This window comes from Phalacrocorax carbo, chromosome 20, assembly GCF_963921805.1.
Source record: "Phalacrocorax carbo chromosome 20, bPhaCar2.1, whole genome shotgun sequence".
In the NCBI taxonomy this organism is placed as follows: domain Eukaryota; kingdom Metazoa; phylum Chordata; class Aves; order Suliformes; family Phalacrocoracidae; genus Phalacrocorax; species Phalacrocorax carbo.
This window is the reverse complement of record NC_087532.1, coordinates 2,213,485-2,235,887: the sequence shown is the minus strand read 5'-3', so window position 1 is coordinate 2,235,887 and position 22,403 is coordinate 2,213,485. Positions and strand designations below refer to the sequence as shown.

The 22,403-nt window shown below is 37.5% G+C and overlaps 1 long non-coding RNA gene across 1 annotated transcript; it reads left to right on the top strand.

Annotated features, from left to right (window-relative positions):
- The first annotated feature begins 13,326 nt into the window (after positions 1–13,326).
- LOC135316545 (uncharacterized) lies at positions 13,327–15,361 on the top strand. The gene is made up of 3 exons (XR_010375809.1): positions 13,327–13,490; positions 13,995–14,086; positions 15,134–15,361. It is a non-coding gene; the product is annotated as an uncharacterized LOC135316545 (long non-coding RNA).
- The last annotated feature ends 7,042 nt before the right edge of the window (positions 15,362–22,403 follow it).

The window sequence follows — 22,403 nt, the reverse complement described above, 5'->3', positions numbered from 1 at the left end:
GCCTCATCTCTACTGAAGTCAGCCGAACTATGCCAATATAATCACCTGCAGTGCTGGACATTCATCTTCAGCTATATTTCTACTTCCTTCTAGTAGGCTGTTTTTACCCTTGGGGTTTTTTTACAATTCTGCTTTTTTAATCTGAGATGCCTCTAAATATTTGACATTCAGGTTCATGGTATTATGCAGTTCTGGATGTCAGAATTTGGCAAACAAGGCAGAACTTGGGTATTTTTTCCCCACCTAGAATATAACAGATCAAAAGTAATCCAATTCACTCTATTTCCTTACCTTCTTCAAGACTTCTAAGTTATTATTTAGGTAAGTACTTGAAATTCAGAAAACATTCACAAAACCCTATGGATAGAAAACTCTATTCAACCAAACAGGCAGAAGACAATGACAATTTCCTCATCAGGGATTCGCCTTGTGTCTGGGTGAGACAGATGCTGTTCTGTGTATCCTTGCAGCAAAATCAACACAATCGGAAATGTCATTCCAGACTCTGCCTCAGTTTCTACAGTCCTGCTGTTGACTGCAACCTAAAGGAGAAGAATAAAACGAGACAATCCTGCCACTAAGTGTCTTGTCAGATTCAGCATCCAAACACTTGCAAACTCCTCTTCGATATTAAAGCCGAGACAGAGAAAGTGTCTGTCCACTGGTAACTCCCCTTTGTCTGTCCTGCTCCACTTGTACCTCTGTTTCCCTCTTGCTTCTTACCTCTGGGGTGGCTGGCTGTAATTCAAACATCATGCTAAAACTTCCTTATACCCTTAAATTGATTAACATAGTTTAGGCTATCACAGAACAGTGGCATGCTAACGCTGTCTTTTATGGCCTGTAAGAAATGTAAGGATGAACAATCTCGGTCTCAGCTGGAAGATTCTGTGCTTCATGAATGGGTGCCTAATAAAACAACAAAAACCAGCCACACTGCTTTCAGCCAGTACCATTCAATCAGTACCACCTATTTGCTCACTCCTGATTTATATTTTCTATTTTTCCACTGAGATCACTGTGATTTCTTCTTCTACCAGCACCAGAATGGATTAAGATAATGAATCTCCCACACCTACTGATGCCTGGAAAACTATTCATGCTCAAGTCTAATGGAGGACTCCAGCATTTAGGTAGCAACAAAACAGAACATCCTAACTTATTTATGTCTATACAATGAGAAATTGTCAAACAGATTTAATATACTGGCTCCTGAGACTTAAGCAATAATTATATTATCTATGTTCTAATTCAATTGCATTGTACAAAACCTTATTCTGCAGGTGCAGTGCACCAGTACTTTTTAGCTAAAGGCTTCACTCCAACTCTTCAAAATTCTCTTCCAACCCTGTGTGTCTTGAAGGGATAAAGAGGCAATTATGTTTATGCTTCCTATTATCTTCTGGATTATACACACATTGTGGCTGGGTACATAGATGCTGCCAGTTACTTCAAGAATTGTGGACTATATCATTGTTTAATACATCATCCTGGCGGAATGTAAGATTTTCAGATCAACAACCATCTTGTCATATATGGAAATCTATCTTCTAGATACTACTACAGGACTCTCAGTATTCAATAAATTCTGCAGGACTAAAGAAAACTGAGGAAGAGTTAAGCTCTCCTTTACAGATTTTACTACCATAATGAAGCTCAATGATAAAATAATATTTTATTCTGAAATTACAGTGTCAGGTCCAAAGACTACAGGGAAGATGCATGGACATTCAGAGAAAAAACAGCTTCATAGACAACATGCTGTTATTTCTTGGTTTGTATGCTCTTCCCTCTGGCTCTGGAATTATAATGAAAGGAGCTGGGGTTCTTCTGGTCCTACGTTTCTCACGGTCAAAAAAGAGGATTGCTTCTGATACCATATGTTAACAACATGCAGAGGACCTCTGGTGCAGTATCAAGGGAATCTCTCTCAAGGGACATTTCAATTCAGACTTTATCCTTACACAAGTGTCCAAGTAGCAGATAAACTGCTCAATGGCATCATATTCTCAGTAGCCTACGGTTGCCAAGGGGAGGAAAGAGGCAAAAGTTTTACTGAAATACTGTGGAAATCACTGAATGAAAAATTTTGCCAGAGGGGAAAAAGACCTATTCTCTTGTAAACCGTTTCCGTATAGATTTGGATTTTCATTGGCTTAATTTCCTGAATTAACTGCCATCGGACTCCTATCGATAAAGATTTTCAGAATAAGTTAATCATTTTCCCTTCTGTCACGACAGATGTTAGTTGGTTGTATCTCCTCGGACCTGATGCCTTGAAGTGCTATCTAGAATTGCCTCTCTGTCTTACCCATACGGCCAAGACAGACAGGTATCTGCACACTCCTAAACTCCTACTTTCCAAACGAACTCATTTGAGATTTCTAGTCATTAATTGCAGAGCTACAGATGGAATCATCCCCCAGTCAGCCCCCACACTGGGCCATTGTAAATCCATTTATAGGCTAACTGACTACTTTTGAAACTAGGTGATTGCTGATCAAATGAGGTCTCCTATTTAGATATTTCTGTACTCCTAGCCACGATTTCTCATGCAAGCCAAACCGTGTCATCTGTTCCTTATTTCCCTGCTGGGACCTACAATTAGAGAGAGACTGGCTACAGAATAAATTTCTATTCTGGAAGAAAAATAACTGTATTTCATTAAACTACTAAGGAAACCTTAAATCAAAATCCTGTAAAAAACCTGAACATGTTACCTGCTGGCCTTTTCAAAGACTGAAGAATCAAATGGGATCCAAGCAACTGGAATTCCAAACATATTTGAATCGGTCACCTTGATAGCTAGGGGAGTAAATTGTATCTGCAATAAAGTATGGACATTCCTCCAGAGAAGTTTGGTTTGAAAGAGTAAAAAAACCAGCGTCTGGAAGAAGCCAGGAGAACATTAAACATAACTTTCTGGCTTCACCCTCATTACAACACATGTACACAAGAACACGAAGAACTGCTTCTTTCTTATCACCTTCACTTTTCTTCTCTGCTTCTGAGCCCTATAGTGATGGGAAAAATACTTATAAAAATGCAGAAAGACTTCAAAGCCAAGGTCATCTTCATCACAATTTCCTGCCAGAATCTCTCTTTCTTCTTCTGCTGTAAATCTACACAATTACCACTAAAAATTATAGAGTACAAAGAAATGCTATCCTAGATGTGACTGATTTCTCTAAAGAGTATTTTCAAATAGGAGACAGACCAACCAAATTGCAATGCCACAAAGTACACACATACAGCTAGTTCCTGATTTACTTTAAGATTAAACATATATTATTGCATATCCCTCAAGGGTATTTCTATTAATAAGCTGGTACCAGCTTTGCTGGAATTGAAAAAATATCCAGTGTCTGGTATGGATTAGCTTGGGTAGCTTCCACTACTGTGCCATAAGTCCTTGTGTTTCTATTTGCTTAACAGAACAATCTTTGTGCTAAGAACTCAAAATGGAGCCAATTTCAACTCCGTTGAAGAAAAACAAATAAAAAAGATCATGATAGAAGAAAAAGAAATTAAAAGTTTTAGGAATAGAAGTGGAAAATGGTAAAAAAAACCCTAATTACATGTGAATAAGAGCCAAATCCTTGCTCCAAATATAAAAGATCTCATACAATGCCATTAACTTCAGTAAAATTCTATCAGTTTAATCAATTGAGGAAGCATGTACATTCTGAAAGCCTAACTCCTCATGCCTACTTCAATATTTGATCAATACAGAATATACAGAAAATTTTTTAAAATTTTATCACAATTTGTACCTGTTCAAAGTGTGCACGGTGAAATTACCAATTCTCTTCAAAATTTTTGAAGTCACCTGTGAGGAGTGTTTATGGGACAGAATGGGAACAGAGCTATATTCAAGCACGCTGAAGAGCACTCTTCACATTAAGAGCACAATTTACGTTGGTAAAAAACAGTAAAAGTTAGAAACAGTAAAACAGTCAAACACTGTAATACTGTAGCATTTAGAGACTCAAATGAAGAACGAAGATCCTGTTTTCAGTAGCATAATCGTATCTAGAAACAGAGACTTCCAAGTGGGAAACTAAGCGGACAACATGAACAGAAAGCAGAAACTGTGACATGAAAGGTCATTTAAGTTGTCTCTAAAAATATGCTAGCTCCTTGAGGACTGCGTAGTTAAGATTTCACCTATCTCTATACAGATATAATTACTGACAGGAGAAACAGATTATTTCAAAAGTGGATGTTTCACATAATCTATTAAAAAAAATATTTCTGGGAGGAATTTAACACATTTCATTGACATCAGGATTTGGCCCAGTACATTTTAATAAACCATAAACCTGCAGTACAGTTCACACAGCAATCACTGTCTGGAGAATTTATATCAAATACACTAGATAATGTAATAAACTTTCTTTTAAAGGTATAAAAATGCAGCTAATACGACCTATGATTTCTGGATCACCACAGCCTACAAGTGTTTTACAGCATTAGAATAAATGCTTCTCTTGCTAGTTGTGGTCTGTTATTTTGCCACCACTGGGGTGCATACATGAAAGGAGGCTTTCGCTTCAACAGCATGTTCTGCAATCCTATAAAATCACTATAAAATCGGAAGGTCATTCATTTCTTGAAGATCACAGATTATTTGTCATATAACCTCCCCAGCCCCAACTTTGCATTCAATTACGACAAGCTAAACAAAGGAGGAAAAATAAAACCAATTAGTTGTACATAAAAAACTGTATATTGATGCTAAGAGACACGTTGACTGTTTGCACTATGATGCTCTAAAGGACACTGTAAAGCGTGATGTAGCTGTGTCTCCTACGTATCTTCACTAGCGATGTTCAGTTTGAGCTGCTTCTCCTGTTTCACACTGAGTCTTAAAGTATACTGTGTGATAATGATCCATTTTGCACAGCTACCACACTAAGGAGAGACTCACTACTTGTAACTATCGTCAATCTCAAGAAAGATGGCAGTCAGCAGGAGATTCAGAAATTTAAATTTAAACATTTGTCTTGATATCGGACTAACAGCTAGCAATTGTTCCCACCAAGAATTCTCTTGGGACATTACTCCAAGCAAAGTGCCTGAGCTTTACATGAAAACAAAATCCAAATCTTGTCACTAAAATTGCCTGCATGTTAGTAATTTTCAAAAAAGGGGTTTAAAGAGTGACCCATAGTAAATGACTACATGAAAGGCCGAGCCACTAAGTATTCTCGTCTTGCAGAACTTACTGTTATTCTCCCTACACCCTCAAACTAAGCGTTCAAACTTAACACAGAGCACCAGGCCATTTCCATGAGGAGGAAACCCCCATGGAAATACTATAAAATATCAAAACATTTAATTTATTGCTATATTTTGAGATCTTGGCTCTCATATGCAGTCTCTGTTAACCTAACACACAATCCAACAAATGTCACTGGGAAATTACACTTCCAAACAGAGAGCCTGAGAAAAAGAGAATCCTGCTTTTCTAAGAGATGTAGTTTGTGTGGTTCTCATTGTCCCACGAGACACAATGTTAGAGCATGCAGTTGTTCAAAATTACCTAACCTAGAAAAGGCCTACTCTTAAAACTTGATTAAGTGAACTGAAAGCACAAGACTGATTCTTCAGAACGAATGCTGCCATTGCATCAATAGGAAACGTAGCTCATTATTCTGGACTCTAAAAAGAATTCACAAATGGCTGGTTAACAAGGTCCACTTGTACAAAGACTTCATATTCCAGGCCTTCTGCTCATTAAAAAGCATATTTCAGAGGGCAAATGAAGAGATAATATCTGGAAAGCCCAGAGCAGGATGAAACCTTTTTGATTACAGGATTTCATGTATTTTTTGGTCAATAAATAGCAGTTGATCATGTATTTGATAAAGGACACAACACAGTGTAGTTCTGACCAGTAATAAAGAAGCTGGCAGCTCTATGTCTACTTGGGGACAAAGAAGCGTGGCACCTATGATATTAAGGAGCTCATACATTTACAATACTTGCAGATAATTTTTTTTTTCATAGTGACGGGCTTTTTCTTAAAAAAAGGCATGCAATAATGCTCAGAATCAATGAAGACCTCATGAAAACGAGGTGTAAAATAACAGAACTATGATTCAGTTGCATTGCAGAGGACTACCAAAGTCAGCATTTCTAGGTTCTACTGCCAAGGTCTGTGATCTCTTGTATTTAAACAAGTTTCTGTTTCTCCACCTGTAGAACTACAAAACCATCCTTACAGGGAGATTAAAGGGTTAACAACTTGGGGTTATCAAGAACTTACTGGTTATCACCTCAGCTGATTCACAGTAATCACACATGTCTGCACTAAGCAGGTGGCAAAATGCTGGGTAATTCCACTGGTCTCATTTTTCCTTCATTCAGTTCATTACAATAAGGCCGGAAAGAGCCACTGTGATAACTGAGTCATGTATGATGCAGCTGCCTCAAACCTGGGTTTCATAGTGAGCTAGGGGATCTCAGTGCGAAGTTTTGGCCACAACTTCAAGGAACTGAAGGTCTGAGATTCCTGAATGAAAACTGAGGAAAAGTGCCAAACACTGCTGTTCTTTGTAACTCTAACACTATTCAAACAAAATGACTGCATTGTAAGAAAATGTGAAGGAAATAAAAGTTCCTCTCCAAAGAAGGAGCAAAGATGATGATGATGAATCAGCTGTATTCTGTAGGTAAAAAGTCAAGATATTACAAGTTATGGAATGCCGTGGGCATGCCTTGCAACACCACATCCGCCTTTCCAAAGCTGATTTCTACCCTAAGAGGCTCGAGGGAGAACTTCAAGTTAGATTTAAGGTGCTTTATCTGCTTTTACTTTGAATTTTTCTATTTGCTTCAACAACAGACATCTAAGATAAGGCCTTGTTATAGATTTTGATTCAGTGATGTGAATTAACTCTAGCCCTCCCCTTTACGGATATCGTCAACCTCTGATGCACACGCAAAGGCACTGGCCTAATGTTCGGAGGGGTTTAGAGGATTCCTACCTTATTCTTCAAGTGAAAATTTCTTCATGAGCAGATGAATACATCAGCATAATTTCCCTAATGAAAATGTTCTCTGTTGCTTGCAATCATTGGATAAGTCAAACAGACCCCCCAAACACGTATCGAAAAACAGAACTGATAAAAATTTTTAATCTGTGTCTCAAATCTCTACAGAGATTCTCTCTTTTTTTCTTCTGAAATGGTAATAGTAAGGAAGTCAACCATAACATGGATCTCTGAGTCAATTATTTTCTTGGCTATTACAAGACTATCATTTTCAAAACTCAAGCCCCATTCCTGCATGAAACGCCTTACAAGGGTGAATGGGATGCAAAGACTGAATCCAGCTTCCACTGCCTTCAATGGGAACAATTCCATTGACTTCAGTGTGCCTTGGATAAGAGCCCTGGCCGTGGGGTTTGATCCTTTTTACTTGCTGGTGACTTTGAAAGAATCTTTGTTCTTGGTTTTGGTTTTCTCTGGAAAAATTCAAGAGTTTGAAGGCAGGTGGGAGAGTCTGGCCCAAGAATGGGGTCATGGTCACTTCTCGGACCATAAGCACTTACTGGCCTGAAAAAGATAAGGGAAAGTTGGGAATTAAACATTTCAAATGGGGAAAGAATAAAGCAAAACTTCCCCCAAACAAAACAGTTTCAGTATACAAACAAGGAGAAGTGACAGGAGAAAAAATTTACAATCATAACAAGTACTAAAACGAAGTATGAAAAAAATTATACAAATTATACAATTTCAACACCAAATGCTGTTGTATCTGCTAGATCACAAATAGAAGACAACCAGAACCACTGAGTAGACAGTGCAACAATTTGTGCTACTAGTTGGGACTATCATTTATTAGCATATACAAACATCTCCCAAGACAATCTACAGTTAAAATAGCAAAGATACCTCAATGGTAATTTAAACAGTAATGTATGGTAATACAGTATTTTAATAATAGCTGGTGTATCTGTAGGATACTGTCTATCAAAAGCTCTTAGGTAATAAAACAGGCCAGGTCCCATAAGCATGTGTAAATGTACTCTCCTTTATGCACATGAACAGCATTAATAGCTCCTATGGGACTACTCATATATGTAAAATCAGATGAGTACCAATACATATACAACTCCCATGAAAAGCTGCCATGACTGCACAAGACACACACACACAGAGGCCACCAATCCACTACGAGGTTTGTAATGATACAAAAAGTAGTGAACAGGGAAAGTTCAGCTGAGGACTCTTACGAAAATGGCCCTGGAATCTGTTGTGTCCATGCATACCAGATGTATGAGTTCAAAATCTTCTAGCAAATAATGACAGCCTTCAAAACACTGACAAATAGATGAAGACAACAATCATTGTTCTGCCTTAGCAGATGGAAGGCTAAACTCAAATAATAGAAGTGCGTGGTGGTTGTGTAAAGAGCCATAGCTGGGAAGTCTGAAAATCAAAGTAGATATTAGACAACGGAAATAATTTTAAAGGAATATTGCTTTCCCCCACAAAATGAGATTAAAAAAAAAAGAAATAGTGCAACATCTCAGAAATAAATATTCTTAAGAAACAACATACATTGCATTGACACACACACACACAAAATCCTAACTTACAGATCAGTCTCTGACCCTGAGGTCTCTTCAAGTGCAAATCTTTAATGACACCTCAGGCCGCAGCTTTTGGTGCTAGTTCTGAATTAACAGAAAAAGCATTTCTTACAGGAACCTATGAATCCGTAAGATGCCAAGTCAAACAACCTAACACCTAAAACTCAACTTCTCCTGCCTGTGTTACAGGTTTCTTTGCTTTACTCTGTGTATGTGAGAAGGATCAAAATATAGGGTATTTACAATGCACCTTGTGGAAAATACCTGCTAGCTGCTCTATTTCTGGTGCACTGCATTATCCAGACAACAGCCTTTTTAAATATCTGTATGCCATGTACAGCACAGATCTTGAACTACTGTATATTCTGTGTATTCCAGACAGATAAACAGAAGCGCAGGTTGTTTTTTCTCCAGTATTTTTCAAAGATAACATAGTAATTTAACTTTTCAGTGTGAACTGAATTACAGGGTTGTTGGGTATTTGTTTGCTTGTCTGTGTTTTTTAAGAGTGTCAAAGCTCCTACAACTGGTAAGCAGACAGACAAAAAGAAATTAGGATCCCTCAGATTAGGCAAAAATGCTTTAAACCCTTAAAGAAGTTAAGCTGAATTCAATTCATGAATGACTTACAGTAGCTCTTGGAGTAATCAATTCCAATCACTATTAATAATGTAACTTTCCCTTCAAAGAATTACTTTCACCTTATAAAGTCAAAGCTTGTAACCTCCTTAATCTTTAATAGAGCCTGCAACAATTACTACAAGGCATAGAGGATCTACAAATTGGAAGCCCTGTGCGATTATCTTTTTCCAACAGACTCTTCTGACGATCATAAATAACTGTAAAATTACCATAAAAACTAATAGTACTACAGTTAAAGAAAATCATTATGTAAAGGTTTATGAATTTTGCAGCCATTAATAGACGTAAGTTAATGAGCCATAGGCTTTCCAGAATATGATATCAGATATTTTTCCACCAATGAAACTTTCAGAGTTCCAAATCCTTCAGAGGTCACCAACTTCAAAAATAGAATAGAAAGTTACTGTTTCATACTAACATGAGTAAAAATGTATCAGAAGTTTTATAGCAAGTATCATACCTGGCAATTTGAACAGTCTAATAAAACAAGATAAGGAAATCTACCTTGTCAAAAACTTGGAATGAAGAAAGAAAACTAGAATATTCAAGATGAATACAATGCATATTGGATACTCTTTGTGTATTTGAAATTCACACGGACAGCAACTCAGAGCTTTAAGCTGGAATGGAAAGTGAGGATCAGGGCTTATAGATACCAAGTGATGGAGAAATTTATCACACCCCTTCAAAATCTGTTCCAAAAAAGGTTAGTGTAAAGAATGGGCATTTTGACAACAGCGAATAAAGCTGATCTCCCATTCCATTACTCTTATGCTGTATGCATGGGATGCTTCAGGCTCACAGCAACAAAGGTATCAAGGAGGCATGACTCCTACAATAACAACGGCCTTTGGTTTTGTCAGCCATGTTTTTAAAGAAAGGCAAATATCTGAGTTTTTAAAATTACTAACAAAACTCGCTACAGCACAAAAACAAGTATACATCATCCATCTTACGGAAATAAAAACCATTCTTAATCTTTTCCCTCCAGTCAGGAGATAATACTTCCTCTTGGACAGTAACAGCCAATTTTGGGACTTAAACAGGTAGGTACAACCTCACTAGCAAAATTCAGTGACGTATTTGATGTGAACTGATGATCTGGACCCAGTGGACAGCACGTTGCACTGCTTCTCCTATTCCTCTGTAGCCTTAGGAACAAGCATTTATTCACACATTCTCGTGCTATTCCCACATATTTATTTTCAAAGTAAACTTCAGTGAAAGCTTCCTTCCATATGTGATTTTGCCTTTTGATGTTGTAAGAGCAGGAGACTGAAGGCTCCCACACTCTTGTTTATAATCACGTACAAGATAAACAGAATGGTTTTAGAGAATATCAGAAACAACAGAATTCTAATTAAAAGTAGCACCCCAAATTGTCAGATACATGACATATTAGGCACTTAATCAAGACACTAAAGATAAATGTTTTGAAAGAAAAAGTTCTAGGAATATTTAACTGGCTTTCTGTACTAATCCCAGAAGAAATTTAAGAATTAACATAATTTTCATGATCAATACACTCAGTCCTGAAATTATACTATAAACCAGCTCCTACGGCTTTTCAGTTGATGAGTATGATAATACAGGGAAAAGAGATCTTTACCTTGTAAAGTCTTAGGAGTCTCTGAGCTTTTTGTAGCTTGTATTCTTTGGATGGCATGTGAGATCTAAAGATTAGAATAAATATACTGTTACTACTAATAATGCTGCTTGCTTACATGTTGACGAGAGCTTGTTATTAGCTCATATAACAGTTCAAGACTCTTCCTCCTGTAAAATGTTTTGTACTCTTCACTTTAACACGAAATGCTCGGCCACATTCAAAACAATATAATAACAAGCCTCAGATCCTTTCAGAGAGGTTTTCTAGAGCATTCAGTATCCTGAGGTCACGCTGCCTTCTTTGTCAAAGGAAGCCAAACATTACCAATTGATGTAACAACTTTAAAAGGTGTAAACATTTATAAGATAAAAAAATTATACTTTGAAAATTATAAATAAGGAAGTGTCTAACAAGTACTGCCTGAGTCACAGTCCCAACCATGTTATGCTGTAGACTACAAAGCCACTGATATTAAAATAGCATCCATATTATTCACATTTTATAGTATATATGTAGATACTTCAGTATATGAAATCCCTTGTACGTGAGAAAGCTTAGAACATATTGAAAAAAGCTAGTATTTAAATAGTTACGCTTGTTTTTTGTAAAAATAAACACTTCTCACTACTGATGAGCAATGAAAATGAAAAAGGTTCTCTCTTCTACCATTTATTCACTTCTTTCCTACTTGAAAGTTGTTAGGACATACACAACTTAAAGCACATAACATGATTATTAGGAAGGTGCTTATGTCCCATCAGAAACTGACTGATAAGTGACACTACATTGTACTTCACGGAAGCTGGATTTAAAGGAGATTGTGCACTTAACTTCTTATTTTACCATCATTTCAACGTCATCACTGAAAAACTGTTGGCAATTAAAAGATTTTTATCCCAGAGGAGAAAGCCTCAAGACTGTTCTATAGCACATGGTATGAGATAGTATAGGAATAGCATTTTTTAAAAAATATACATCAATTTGAGACCCACTATGGGATGCAGGCGACCAGTAAGAACCATATACAAGTAAACCTAAAATGGTTTATACAACCTAGTTACCTTGCTACACTTGAATTACAACTACAAAAAATCATGTATTTATACATTCAAATTCTAGATGCACTTCTTTTTTTTAATGGTAAAACACGAAATACAAAAGATAAAAATGGCGTCACTTTAAAGGGAGCGGGGGAAGGGGGGGAAGAAAAGAAAAGAAAAAAAAGATATGTCCCAAGAGTCAAGTTAAAGATTCAGAAGTCAGGGCTAGGAGGGAAAAGGAAGATAAATAATTTAGCACTAAGCATAACTAAAGCCTGTCAGTCTGCCAACTTTAAGAGAAATAAAAAGGTTTACAAGGATCCTGAGAGTTTTTACAGAACCTCTAGGGTTTCAAAAAAAAATCCAGAACAAGAAAAGAGTTCTGAAGGATTCTGCACAAACGGATTTTAAAGACACTGATGAGACTGTGAGGATAATGGCATGGAAGGACTCCTTTAGTTCAAAATCAGGCTGCTGTCTGGTGCTATGTTTGCCCTCCTGTGCCATCAGTACCAACTGAACCATCACCAGGGCTGTCGTCTTTCCCGGATGCACTGCCTTGTTGGATGCCGGGGAAGATGTGGTTACGGGAGACCTAAATATACCAGTGCCATTTTAAATAATACAGGGAAGCCTATGTTTGGCATTAAACATACAGGCACTGCACAATGCATACACAGTGATTCTTTTAAGATGAACCCCTTGTTCATGCTTAAATACCAGCTCGGATTGCCTTTGAGGTGAGTAATTTCTGTGTTTTGGAATGTCAATATTCACAGCTTAACATAAGACAACTAAACAAATAAAAACCTTAGTAAGCCTTGGCCACTCACTCTTTTTATGGGAGAGGGTAGTGCAGGGGGGAGGAAAGGGGAAGCTTCACTTTATTTTTTTGCTCTCATTGTTTTTTTGCAATAAGAATATATAGCGAGGCCCTTTGAATTGCGTAAAACGGAAGTTAAACTGCAAATCCTGCACGTACGTAAAAAATTTTAATTCCATATCATCATCACTTTTTACTTCAAACTAAGATGTAACCTTGTACTTCATTGCTCAGACAATGTTAACTGTAGGAGAATCACAGAAAGGAACCAAGTTCATTTAAGACATAAAGCAATTTTGAATTGCATTGATTACAGTGATCAGTCTATCACTTTAATGTCATCTCAGCTGGCATTTATTAAAAAGACATACATGTGACAACTCATTGATCCTTAACACTGTAGCTGAGATTAAAAGTCTATTTGCAAAGGAAAATTACTTCTTTAATTAGAAATGGAGTATCATTTTCTCTTTTCTTTGTTAGAACTTCAGCAGCCACAGATCAAATATATCATGGGAGGGGTTGTAGAATCTGCCACCTAGTTTGATTTAGAAGTCTTCATAGTTAATCATTCGAAGTTGTGCAAACGAGCACGTGAGATGGGAGAGAAAGCAGGTATATACCACCTCCAACTCACCGTCGCTCACTAAAGGTCTCCAAAGGGAATGCTTTGCTTCTTGGTGGACTCTGCCACAAGACCGAAGTTCAGCGGACAGGGTCACTGCTGCACACATGGAGCAAGGCAGCAAACAAAAATTGTTCCACGGACTTTCGGTAAGATTTTCAATGAGTTAACTACGGCTAGTCATAGGCCTCTCCTAACGACAAACTATTTAATACAAGTATTTGCCAAAAAAGAATGCAGCAAATGTTTGCCAAAAAATATACTGTAGGAATGACTGAACCTTGCCATTTAATGTATATGGAAAAAATAAATCTGTCTACCAGAAGATATTCCACAAGTAGACAGAATGATAAACGTGTCTGATACACTGTGAACGACGTGCTGCCCTATAAATTCCACGAGGATTCTTTGTTTGTGAACAGAATTTTGAAGCCAAGTAATTTAATCTGTGGACCTATAAAATCCCATTTTTAACATTCTGTTGCCTTGTTGTACAAATTCAAAATTACATATTTGGAAAATGTCACATTTCACACAGTGCCTCTTTCAGTTCTAGGGATAGCCAGTCTGACCCTCCATCAGGGGTGAGTCTATCAATTGAATTGCCTTCTTTATATAGACTGTGTTAATGATTTCCTATCAATCTCTCTCAGACACGCAGGGGCATCTCCACAATCTACAGACGTGCATTCTCCCACTCCTACTGTTCTGTCAGCATCACGACCTTTGGGAAGCAAAGACAAGGGTAAGTTTGCATGACTCATTACAAACTGCTCTTCCAGTTTCAACTTTGGAACTAATGCTACGCTACCAGTGTTATTTTACAGTCTGCTTGAACAATGTGTAATTCAACAGATATGGGTTTACTTTCTCTAAGTTTTCAGGATGAAAATCAGAAACTAATACTAAGGTGGAGTACACAAGTAAATCTACACACTCTCGTGCAATTAGACTTTTTATATCAGGTGCAATTAATTCTGGACAATTAAGTCCTATTCCATTTTTCCCATCAATTAAAATCAGAAAAGCTGGATGCACTGCTGATTTTAGCTGAAAACAGAGTCTACATGGTAAAAAATGTCCAGACTGAATGTTTATTTACAAAGGTCTTCAGGACCCTGAATTATTTAGATTTTTTTATGCAGTATGTAACCTTTAGGATTTACTTAAATTGCTGTCTACAAATAAACTACCAGTAACTCACCATCTAGTCAGAAATAACTTAATTGGACTTCTATTAGATATTTAATTCCCTTCACAATGTTTCTACAGTATTTGTCTATAAAGCTTTAGATAATAATGCCTTAATTCATCTGAGTAAACTACTGATTCCCTTACAACAATAGACAAAAATCTGCATTCCTGTTTTAACTTTCCCCAGAGTACAAATGAAAACTTTCAGGTGGCAGATCTTTATTTTGCTATAAACTCTCTTTATGGCAATGCAAGTTGTCACAGATGATGGCTGCTGAAACACTCGAGTGTGTACCTCCAGCCATTACACAGGGGACAGGAGCTGAGCAAAATTTCCCTGTACAAGCTCTGAAAATTTAGCTCTCAAGCACCCAGAAATGCCAAATTGATTGGCTGTGATCATTCTTCATAGCAAATATTTTTATTTTTAACTAGACTCAACTGGTAAAACTCGGCTGTTATCAATCAGTAAAAGTAATTTCAACATGACTATGGCTATTTTACACAAGATACCGATTTGGCCCAGATTTTGTAGTTCTGTTTGCAGTAGCTTTGTATGAACACGTACAAGTGGAAATAAATAATTTATCTGTTGCAGGGTAAGGAAAGGAACCAGCACATGTAGAATTTGGGGTTTAATCTCTCAAGCCGGGCAGGAAGATCTGAATCAGCATACCAGAGTCACAATTATCCAGCTGAAACTGAGAATCTGGGCTCCCAAGGTTAGGCTGAGATTAAGAATTCCTAGTCTTAGTATGTGTTACTGTGTAAGTGGTATTTTGACATAAAGCGATATATTTACAAATATAAATAAAGAGCCTAAATTAGCGAATTCTGTGTAAAGATATCACTTTATATCTAGAACTTGATGAAATGATTCTAAATACTTTATAAGTATGAAAAAGTTTTATTCAGTAGAGTGGAATTATTTATGTTGAATGGTTTTTTTTGTTATTAGTTTACAAAAGGTAAATTATGTACAGGAGATTAGGACCATACAATATAACAACAGAATCCAAGAGTCTCTCAGTATCCACTGAGACATCAGAACTACTGCTCTAAATACGGGATACAGTTGCTGTAAGAATGGCTTATATGAAGAAAATAATGGATGGAATTCATATCTGCTCCAATTCCAGAATCTAGTGTAGGATGATGCTAATATCATCTAATAATATCAGGATCAAAGACGAGTGGAATAAAACTTCCAATTTTAGATGCTCTTTATCTGCAGGTGTGAATGTATAATGAATCCTCGCCACTGGCTCCCTATTATAAATCCAATGATTTTGTACTCTGTGACAGCAGTTTCTACAATTTTCTTTTGGCACAACCTGCTAGGAATATATGACAAAACAGCAGGGTGCCAAAACGTTTTTCTAAATGATCTACTTTGCAAGACAGCTTCCAAGAGTGACCCTGATGAATCTTATCATTACTCTTGGAATAAACATGAAAGAACGAACCCCCATATCATTTACTTAGGCGGGCATTTCTTTGTTTCTTTTACATACTACTTCACATCCATGCCAAAGCATTCATTCCAACAGGCAAAGCATTTTAAACCCAGGTTAAGTAAAAAAACATTACTGGGTAGGATAGAATTGCGCTATGCTCATTTTTGAATCCTGCTGTCTCAGACAAGTGTAATGAACCGTTTGATGTCATCTCAATTACCATGTTAGCTCTAATCAGCTGAATTGCTCTGCCTATCCATTCCTTCTACGGAACTCTCTAAATTAGGTGACAGAGCCTTTCCAGTGGACAAACCCATCCTCTGGCAGACTGCAAGGGTCAGGGTTTCACAAGATTCAGGCTACAGAATAAGGCTGGATGACTCTATACTTCAACTGAATATCAGATCATTTTAATGGCACAGAGAGACATTTCATTGCAATTTATAGTGATGGTTCAGTGTTTACTTTAATTGGGAAGAAGCATTTATATGCAAAAGCTACACCGAAAAAGGGGAGGGGATCATTATACATCTTCAGGAATATAGCTCTAAATTAAGGTAGATTCCAGTTGCAACACAAATTTCCAAAGGCTTCTAATTTTTTCACCGTAGCACGCCGTGCCTTGCTGCAAACACCAGGAAACAGACAATGAGGATTAGGAGAATGCATCAAGGAAGGTTCCTCAGGTGCACACATACAAGGAAAAGTGAGAGTGTGTAGCTGTGGTTTGTTCCCTCCTCCTTTCTCAGCCTAGGAACCCTTCCATACGCTGTGTTATATTTATTATTTCTGCATTGCATCAGAAGGGAAATATTCACACTGAGCCACAGGGATTAAAGACTACAGCTCTAGAGAAGTCAGATCACATCCGTCATATCCAGCTGTTTTCAATCCCAACACCTTACACCTGCTTTTATTTATTATTCCTGGGCTAGACAAGACAGGGCTCATTTTTCAAACTTTAAAAGCTTTCTTGAGACACACAAATCAATCTACTAATTTCACTTTTGCTTCTGCAATAGCCCACCAAGACAACATTAAAGCAAACTACTGACATGGGGAGGCTCTGATCTAATGGGAAGCCACTCAAATCCAGGGCTGGACAGCTCCCTCTCCGCCCAGCACGGTGACAGCAGAGCAAAACGGAGCACCAGCTACAAAAACTTGCTGTTAGCATAGACCCGTAGCCCCATTTACTTCCACAGATTTCAATTGTCTTGTTTCTAGTTTGCATTGGAAATGGACTCAAAGGTTTGGGTGGCAGTAAATTCACAAACTAATTCATGTAGTACTTTATGCAGCAGGATCTCCACTTTCACTGGTTTCAAGCTACTGTTCCTCAGAGTGGTGGCTGGCAGTCCAGCCAAGTTGCTTTCCTATTCTCTGTTAGGAGATCACACCGCCTCAGCATTTCATTGTCTTTTTTTTCATCAAGTGATTTTCCAGACAGGGACTCATAAGTCATTCTTTTTGCAATCTTCTCATGTCACAGGCTAGTCTTATATTAGGACCTTTCTAAATAACTGCTCAACAGTAATTTTTCAGTCATATTTAAAATGCAAACCAAATGTACCAGACCTCCTTGAGCTTATTGCACAAACACCTTCCCATTCGCAGCTGTCTCGTACACCCAGCGCACCAGGTTATTATTTGATGGAGCAAACTTGTATCTTGTTTGCAATTCATTCAGTTGTTGGGGGTAGACATTCTGCTGCTTCCCTTTGCAACCTGATGATCAGGATATCCACAATAGCTAGACTGTCTGCCTCCCCAGGCACTATGCTTTAAATCAGCACGAACACCAGAAAGCACAATGGAACATGGACACATACAGGTGACAGTGGAAGCCAAGGAGAAAACAGCTGGTGGCTTTTGATAATTTTACTCTTCAAAACATCCTGCTTTCTTGGTAAGTGAAAATATGGATGGAACACGATGGAGTTGGCAGATGGAGTTTTAATACTGCTTAAACCTAAGGACAGAACACAGACATTTCTGTTCCATACTCCTGAATATAAACAAAACACACTACAATGATTTTCTGTATGTTTCCTGTACTACTGAAGATTTTCAGTGCTCCCACCTGACTTTCCATACGTCTGCTAAAGTCATACAAACCAGTATTTTCAGGATCTAAGTTACTTCGCCTGTCTCTACAGCATGCCATCCTTGAAAATCTCACTTGAAAAACAACAATTTCCAAGCAGATTTTCTTACCACTTTGGAGGCTGTCTCAGCACTCTGCATGGCTCCAGTGTTTGCCTGCATGAACTATATGGTCAGCGAGCCCAAATCCTGCGAAGGAGCACTATGATGAATCAACTGAGAGGAAGAACAAGGCAACTCCTTGTTGAGGACAAGAGCAGATCTATGAAATATGTACTGCAGATGTTAACTCGTATCTTCCTGAAACTAGTATTCATGGACATGCAAAAGTATTCAATACAAAGCACGATACACTTTGGTCCTTTCCAATATGCTAAATCCTTTGTTCTTGTGAAAAGCAGCATTGTAATTAGTATAAATAATTATGTGAAGATTAAAGAATACAGTATTGCTATTTTTAAACCCATCATAAATTTACCATTCCAGAATTCCATAACAGTCACAAATTGATTTAGAATCTTGGAATTACAATTCTTGCTCCTTTTTCATGGGTATCCTCATGTATGATCCGTTTATGCCCATTCTACCAGTAAAAGCTTTCTTTTGTCCTCGCAGGCACAAACCTAAACGTAGTTCATTTTTCAACTTAGTTTAGCGGGAGTGGCAAGAGTGCTCATTCAAGACATGCCTTTTAACCATTTACATCGTATTTTATTTTCAGTTTTATGCACAATGTATCCTCAAGAAGAAAATCTGGAGGTTTTTTGTGGTTTTTTTAACAGGGCAATAAGATCTCAACAAATGCATGCCATCAGAAACAACCAGTGCTGCTTTATGAGCCAACATACAGCAGTCAATAAAAAGATCATGGAAATGTCATCAGTTCGTTAATTTTCTCTGTATTTAATTGCTCGTAGAACAGAAACGAAAGTTGCTTTGTCTTTTTTAAACAAGCTTTGATATCGTTTTGGAGTCCTACCTTTTAAAGAGAAGCTTTATCAGCCAACCACAACAACAGGTGAAGACCCATTCTAAAATAGTTCTGAGAGACTAAAAACTAGACGACTTCTGCTCAGTTCTTATTCTGTAAATGACCAATGACTGTGACCTACACCCAAAGAGTCATTTCATATATTGTTGGTCTAACAGGGATGGTGGCCACTCAACTCCTCTTACCATTTTTTTAGCACGCAATTTCATAGCTATATATACCTCGCTTCTTGAATCTGCCAAATAGAAAGTCTTCCCAAGCTAAATGGAACAGACCCTGAAGTTCATAAAACTTTTTAAATTCTTGCATGAAATTTATCACTGAAACACAAAGTGTTATAATTTGTAATAACAAAATACATTAGGAGATGCTGAATACATTTGCCGTAAAATGCAACTCTGCCCTACTACTCTTTAAAACATAAAGGACACCCCATAACAAGAACAACCATCAGTGTGAACTCAAAAACTGATTCATTAAAATTTGGATAGCATGTAATAAAACACACCTAAAGTTGCCATAATACTGATGTGCTGCAAATGCTACCCAGTTTTTGGAAGAGTAATGTGCACTTACTAGACAGACATCAAGGCAATTGCCCATGATACAATGTTAAAAAAAAAAAAAGATTGTACGGTTTGCAGTAGCATCAAGTCTCTATTCAAGTGTAAAAAAATTAATTGACTCCATCTGTATTGGCCTAATGACTGATTAAATGACTAATCACGGAAGTCTTAATTAAAATCATTTTTCTGTACAGAAGAGGATGGAGGGAGGAAGGCAATCATTAATGTGTTATAATGTATGTCGGATTCCATTTGTGCCATTTACTAACAGCCATCAAATGAGTAATTATGCACAAGGTCATTCTGTAAACTTTCTGCATACATCAGGCTGATTGGATTAGGGCTTGGTGCTTGGCTAGGTTCTGCATGTGGCTGCTTTTTTCCAATCACAAACCAGGTAATTAATATTGCTCAGAATAAATAATAAAGGAAGTTGACATTTCCTCTTCCATCTTCACGCCAGCCAACCCAAAGATTCATGTACAACTTTCATACGTCGCTGGGTGAAGGCCCATGCTTCGTGCATTAAATCAAGCCCCTCCTCCTCAGCTATTCGATGTTCTTCATGAATTGACAGGGACTGCCGTCACACAGTGAAATTCTGTAATGTGCAAGGAATTCTCCCCACATGGATAACATAACCAGGCAATTAAAAGAATCCTTTTCAAGTAAAGCAAGATGGCAGTATAGAACTTAGAATAAGTTTTACCTGCCAGCCACCTGACTGCCCTGATGCAGTGACCTTCGCTATGGAAAAATAACAAGCTGCTTCCACCTCACCAGCTGAGACTGATCTATTTAAAACAATGTATTAAAATGAGTAATGGAATAAAAAAAGTGCGTCTTGAGATTAGATAAACCAACTTTCCATTTGCACATAACTCATACATAGGACCTACACTTTTTGATGAAACATTGTGTATAAAACGTTAAAGCCCAAAGTATTAGTTGTAACACAGAAAATATTCTGTTTGCTGACTGCTGTCCTGAAATTTCTAGAAAAATCTTATTTGCAGCTACAGTTAGTCTGCCACATCACTAGTTGCAACAATTTTGCCTATCCCAGATGACAATACACTATCTCATGTATAAAACAATGGTTTTATAAAACTAAATTTAAGTACGTCTTAATGGGGAAAAGAAGCTGGTATAGCCCTGTCACTGTTACCAAGAAACATCCAGTTCTATAAACATTACTATCCTTCAAAATCCTGAACTCAAATGTGCAGCGCTGATGTGAGTTGCAGAATTAGGTGCCAGGTAAATTCCAGTTCTTCTAAAAATAACTGAATCAACTTTTAGTATTGAGTAAGTTTCTTCAACTACCCTTGACTCTCTTTCCTAAACAGATGGATTCTGACCAACAACCCTGACTAAAAAAAGAGATGTCTGAAAAAGGACATCCTCCTGTGAACATACAATGTGTTACGTTAAAGAGTACCCAATTGATTAAAAGTAGTGCTCAGATTATAGATCAAGAAGCTAAAGGGACAAAAAAAAGAGCTGAAAAGAATCTTACGTCATGACTATGTAATGTCCGATTACACTTTTGGCATGATCAAGTACTATCCGGTCCAAACCAAAGTCATGCAAGTCACAGAAAAATGGGTGTAAAGCGACATCAGCCAGCTTCATCCAGATTTCAAGTAAATACAAGCTTCAATTAGTCTGAATTAATTATAACACAAACTTGACCCTACTCACCACACAGCTGAAGCAAACAAAAATGTGACAACAAACCTCTGCTTGCAATAACTGTCAGTGTCACATATGAAAGTTCATTTTACTAATAAAGGAAATGGAATTGACTGATAGATTTAAAATTTAATTCAGCTATTTTATAAATGTAATTCAGAGTTTTAAGGTGGCTCTCAAGGCTTAAAACCAGCACTGAGACTCAGACGTGCCACACTCTGGGTTTCTGGAGAATAAATGAATCTTAGTTTCATTTGAAGACGCATACATTTAAAACAACCACAAAATCCATCACCACCAAACCAGAACACTCCTAAACAAACGACATACGTATGGCACAGTAAATCTTTCAAAACCTGAAGATATTTTTATGGAGTAATTCAACACAATCTGCACTATTCTGCTAATGCAAATGAAAACTTGCACAACTACCTAAATTACAGGGTGGTGTGCCATTCCTAATCTTCATAGAAATGTAGGAGTTCCTGTTTCAATCATTTCTATTGTTCGAAATGCACCAGGTGATAATGGAGTGGCTGCCACTGTAGGCAGAGACTGACTTCTAGGTGAAGCTAATTAATGACTCAATGTATGACTTACTGTAGGTTTGAAGGAATTGCTAGGCAGTGGTGAAGACCAGTGTGCGAGACAGCTGCAGGTACATTAAGTGACCTGTCTGGAACTTCAGCATTGTCTTTCTTCTACACGCATTGATTATACAGGTTATTCCTGATCTTTGATTTTATAAAGTATTTACGACAAAATCAAGCATTTCAGGTACCTCTCAAGTATGTGAAAAGGTAAACGCCCTTCTCAGCACACAAGTACATACCCTTCACACCATAGTACAGAAGTCCAGCTAAGCTTAACTGAAAGAGCCTTCTCCCTCTTTATTTCCCCAAGTATTTTTTTAAAAAAAGTATTAAGGTATCTTATGCCCAAAGACAGACCACAGAAGAGAGATGGCATCCTATGTGAAGACACCTCCAGCTATTCCTGATACAGAAATCTGGGAATTTGCAACTTTCTAGGCCACTTAATAGGATAAAGCAG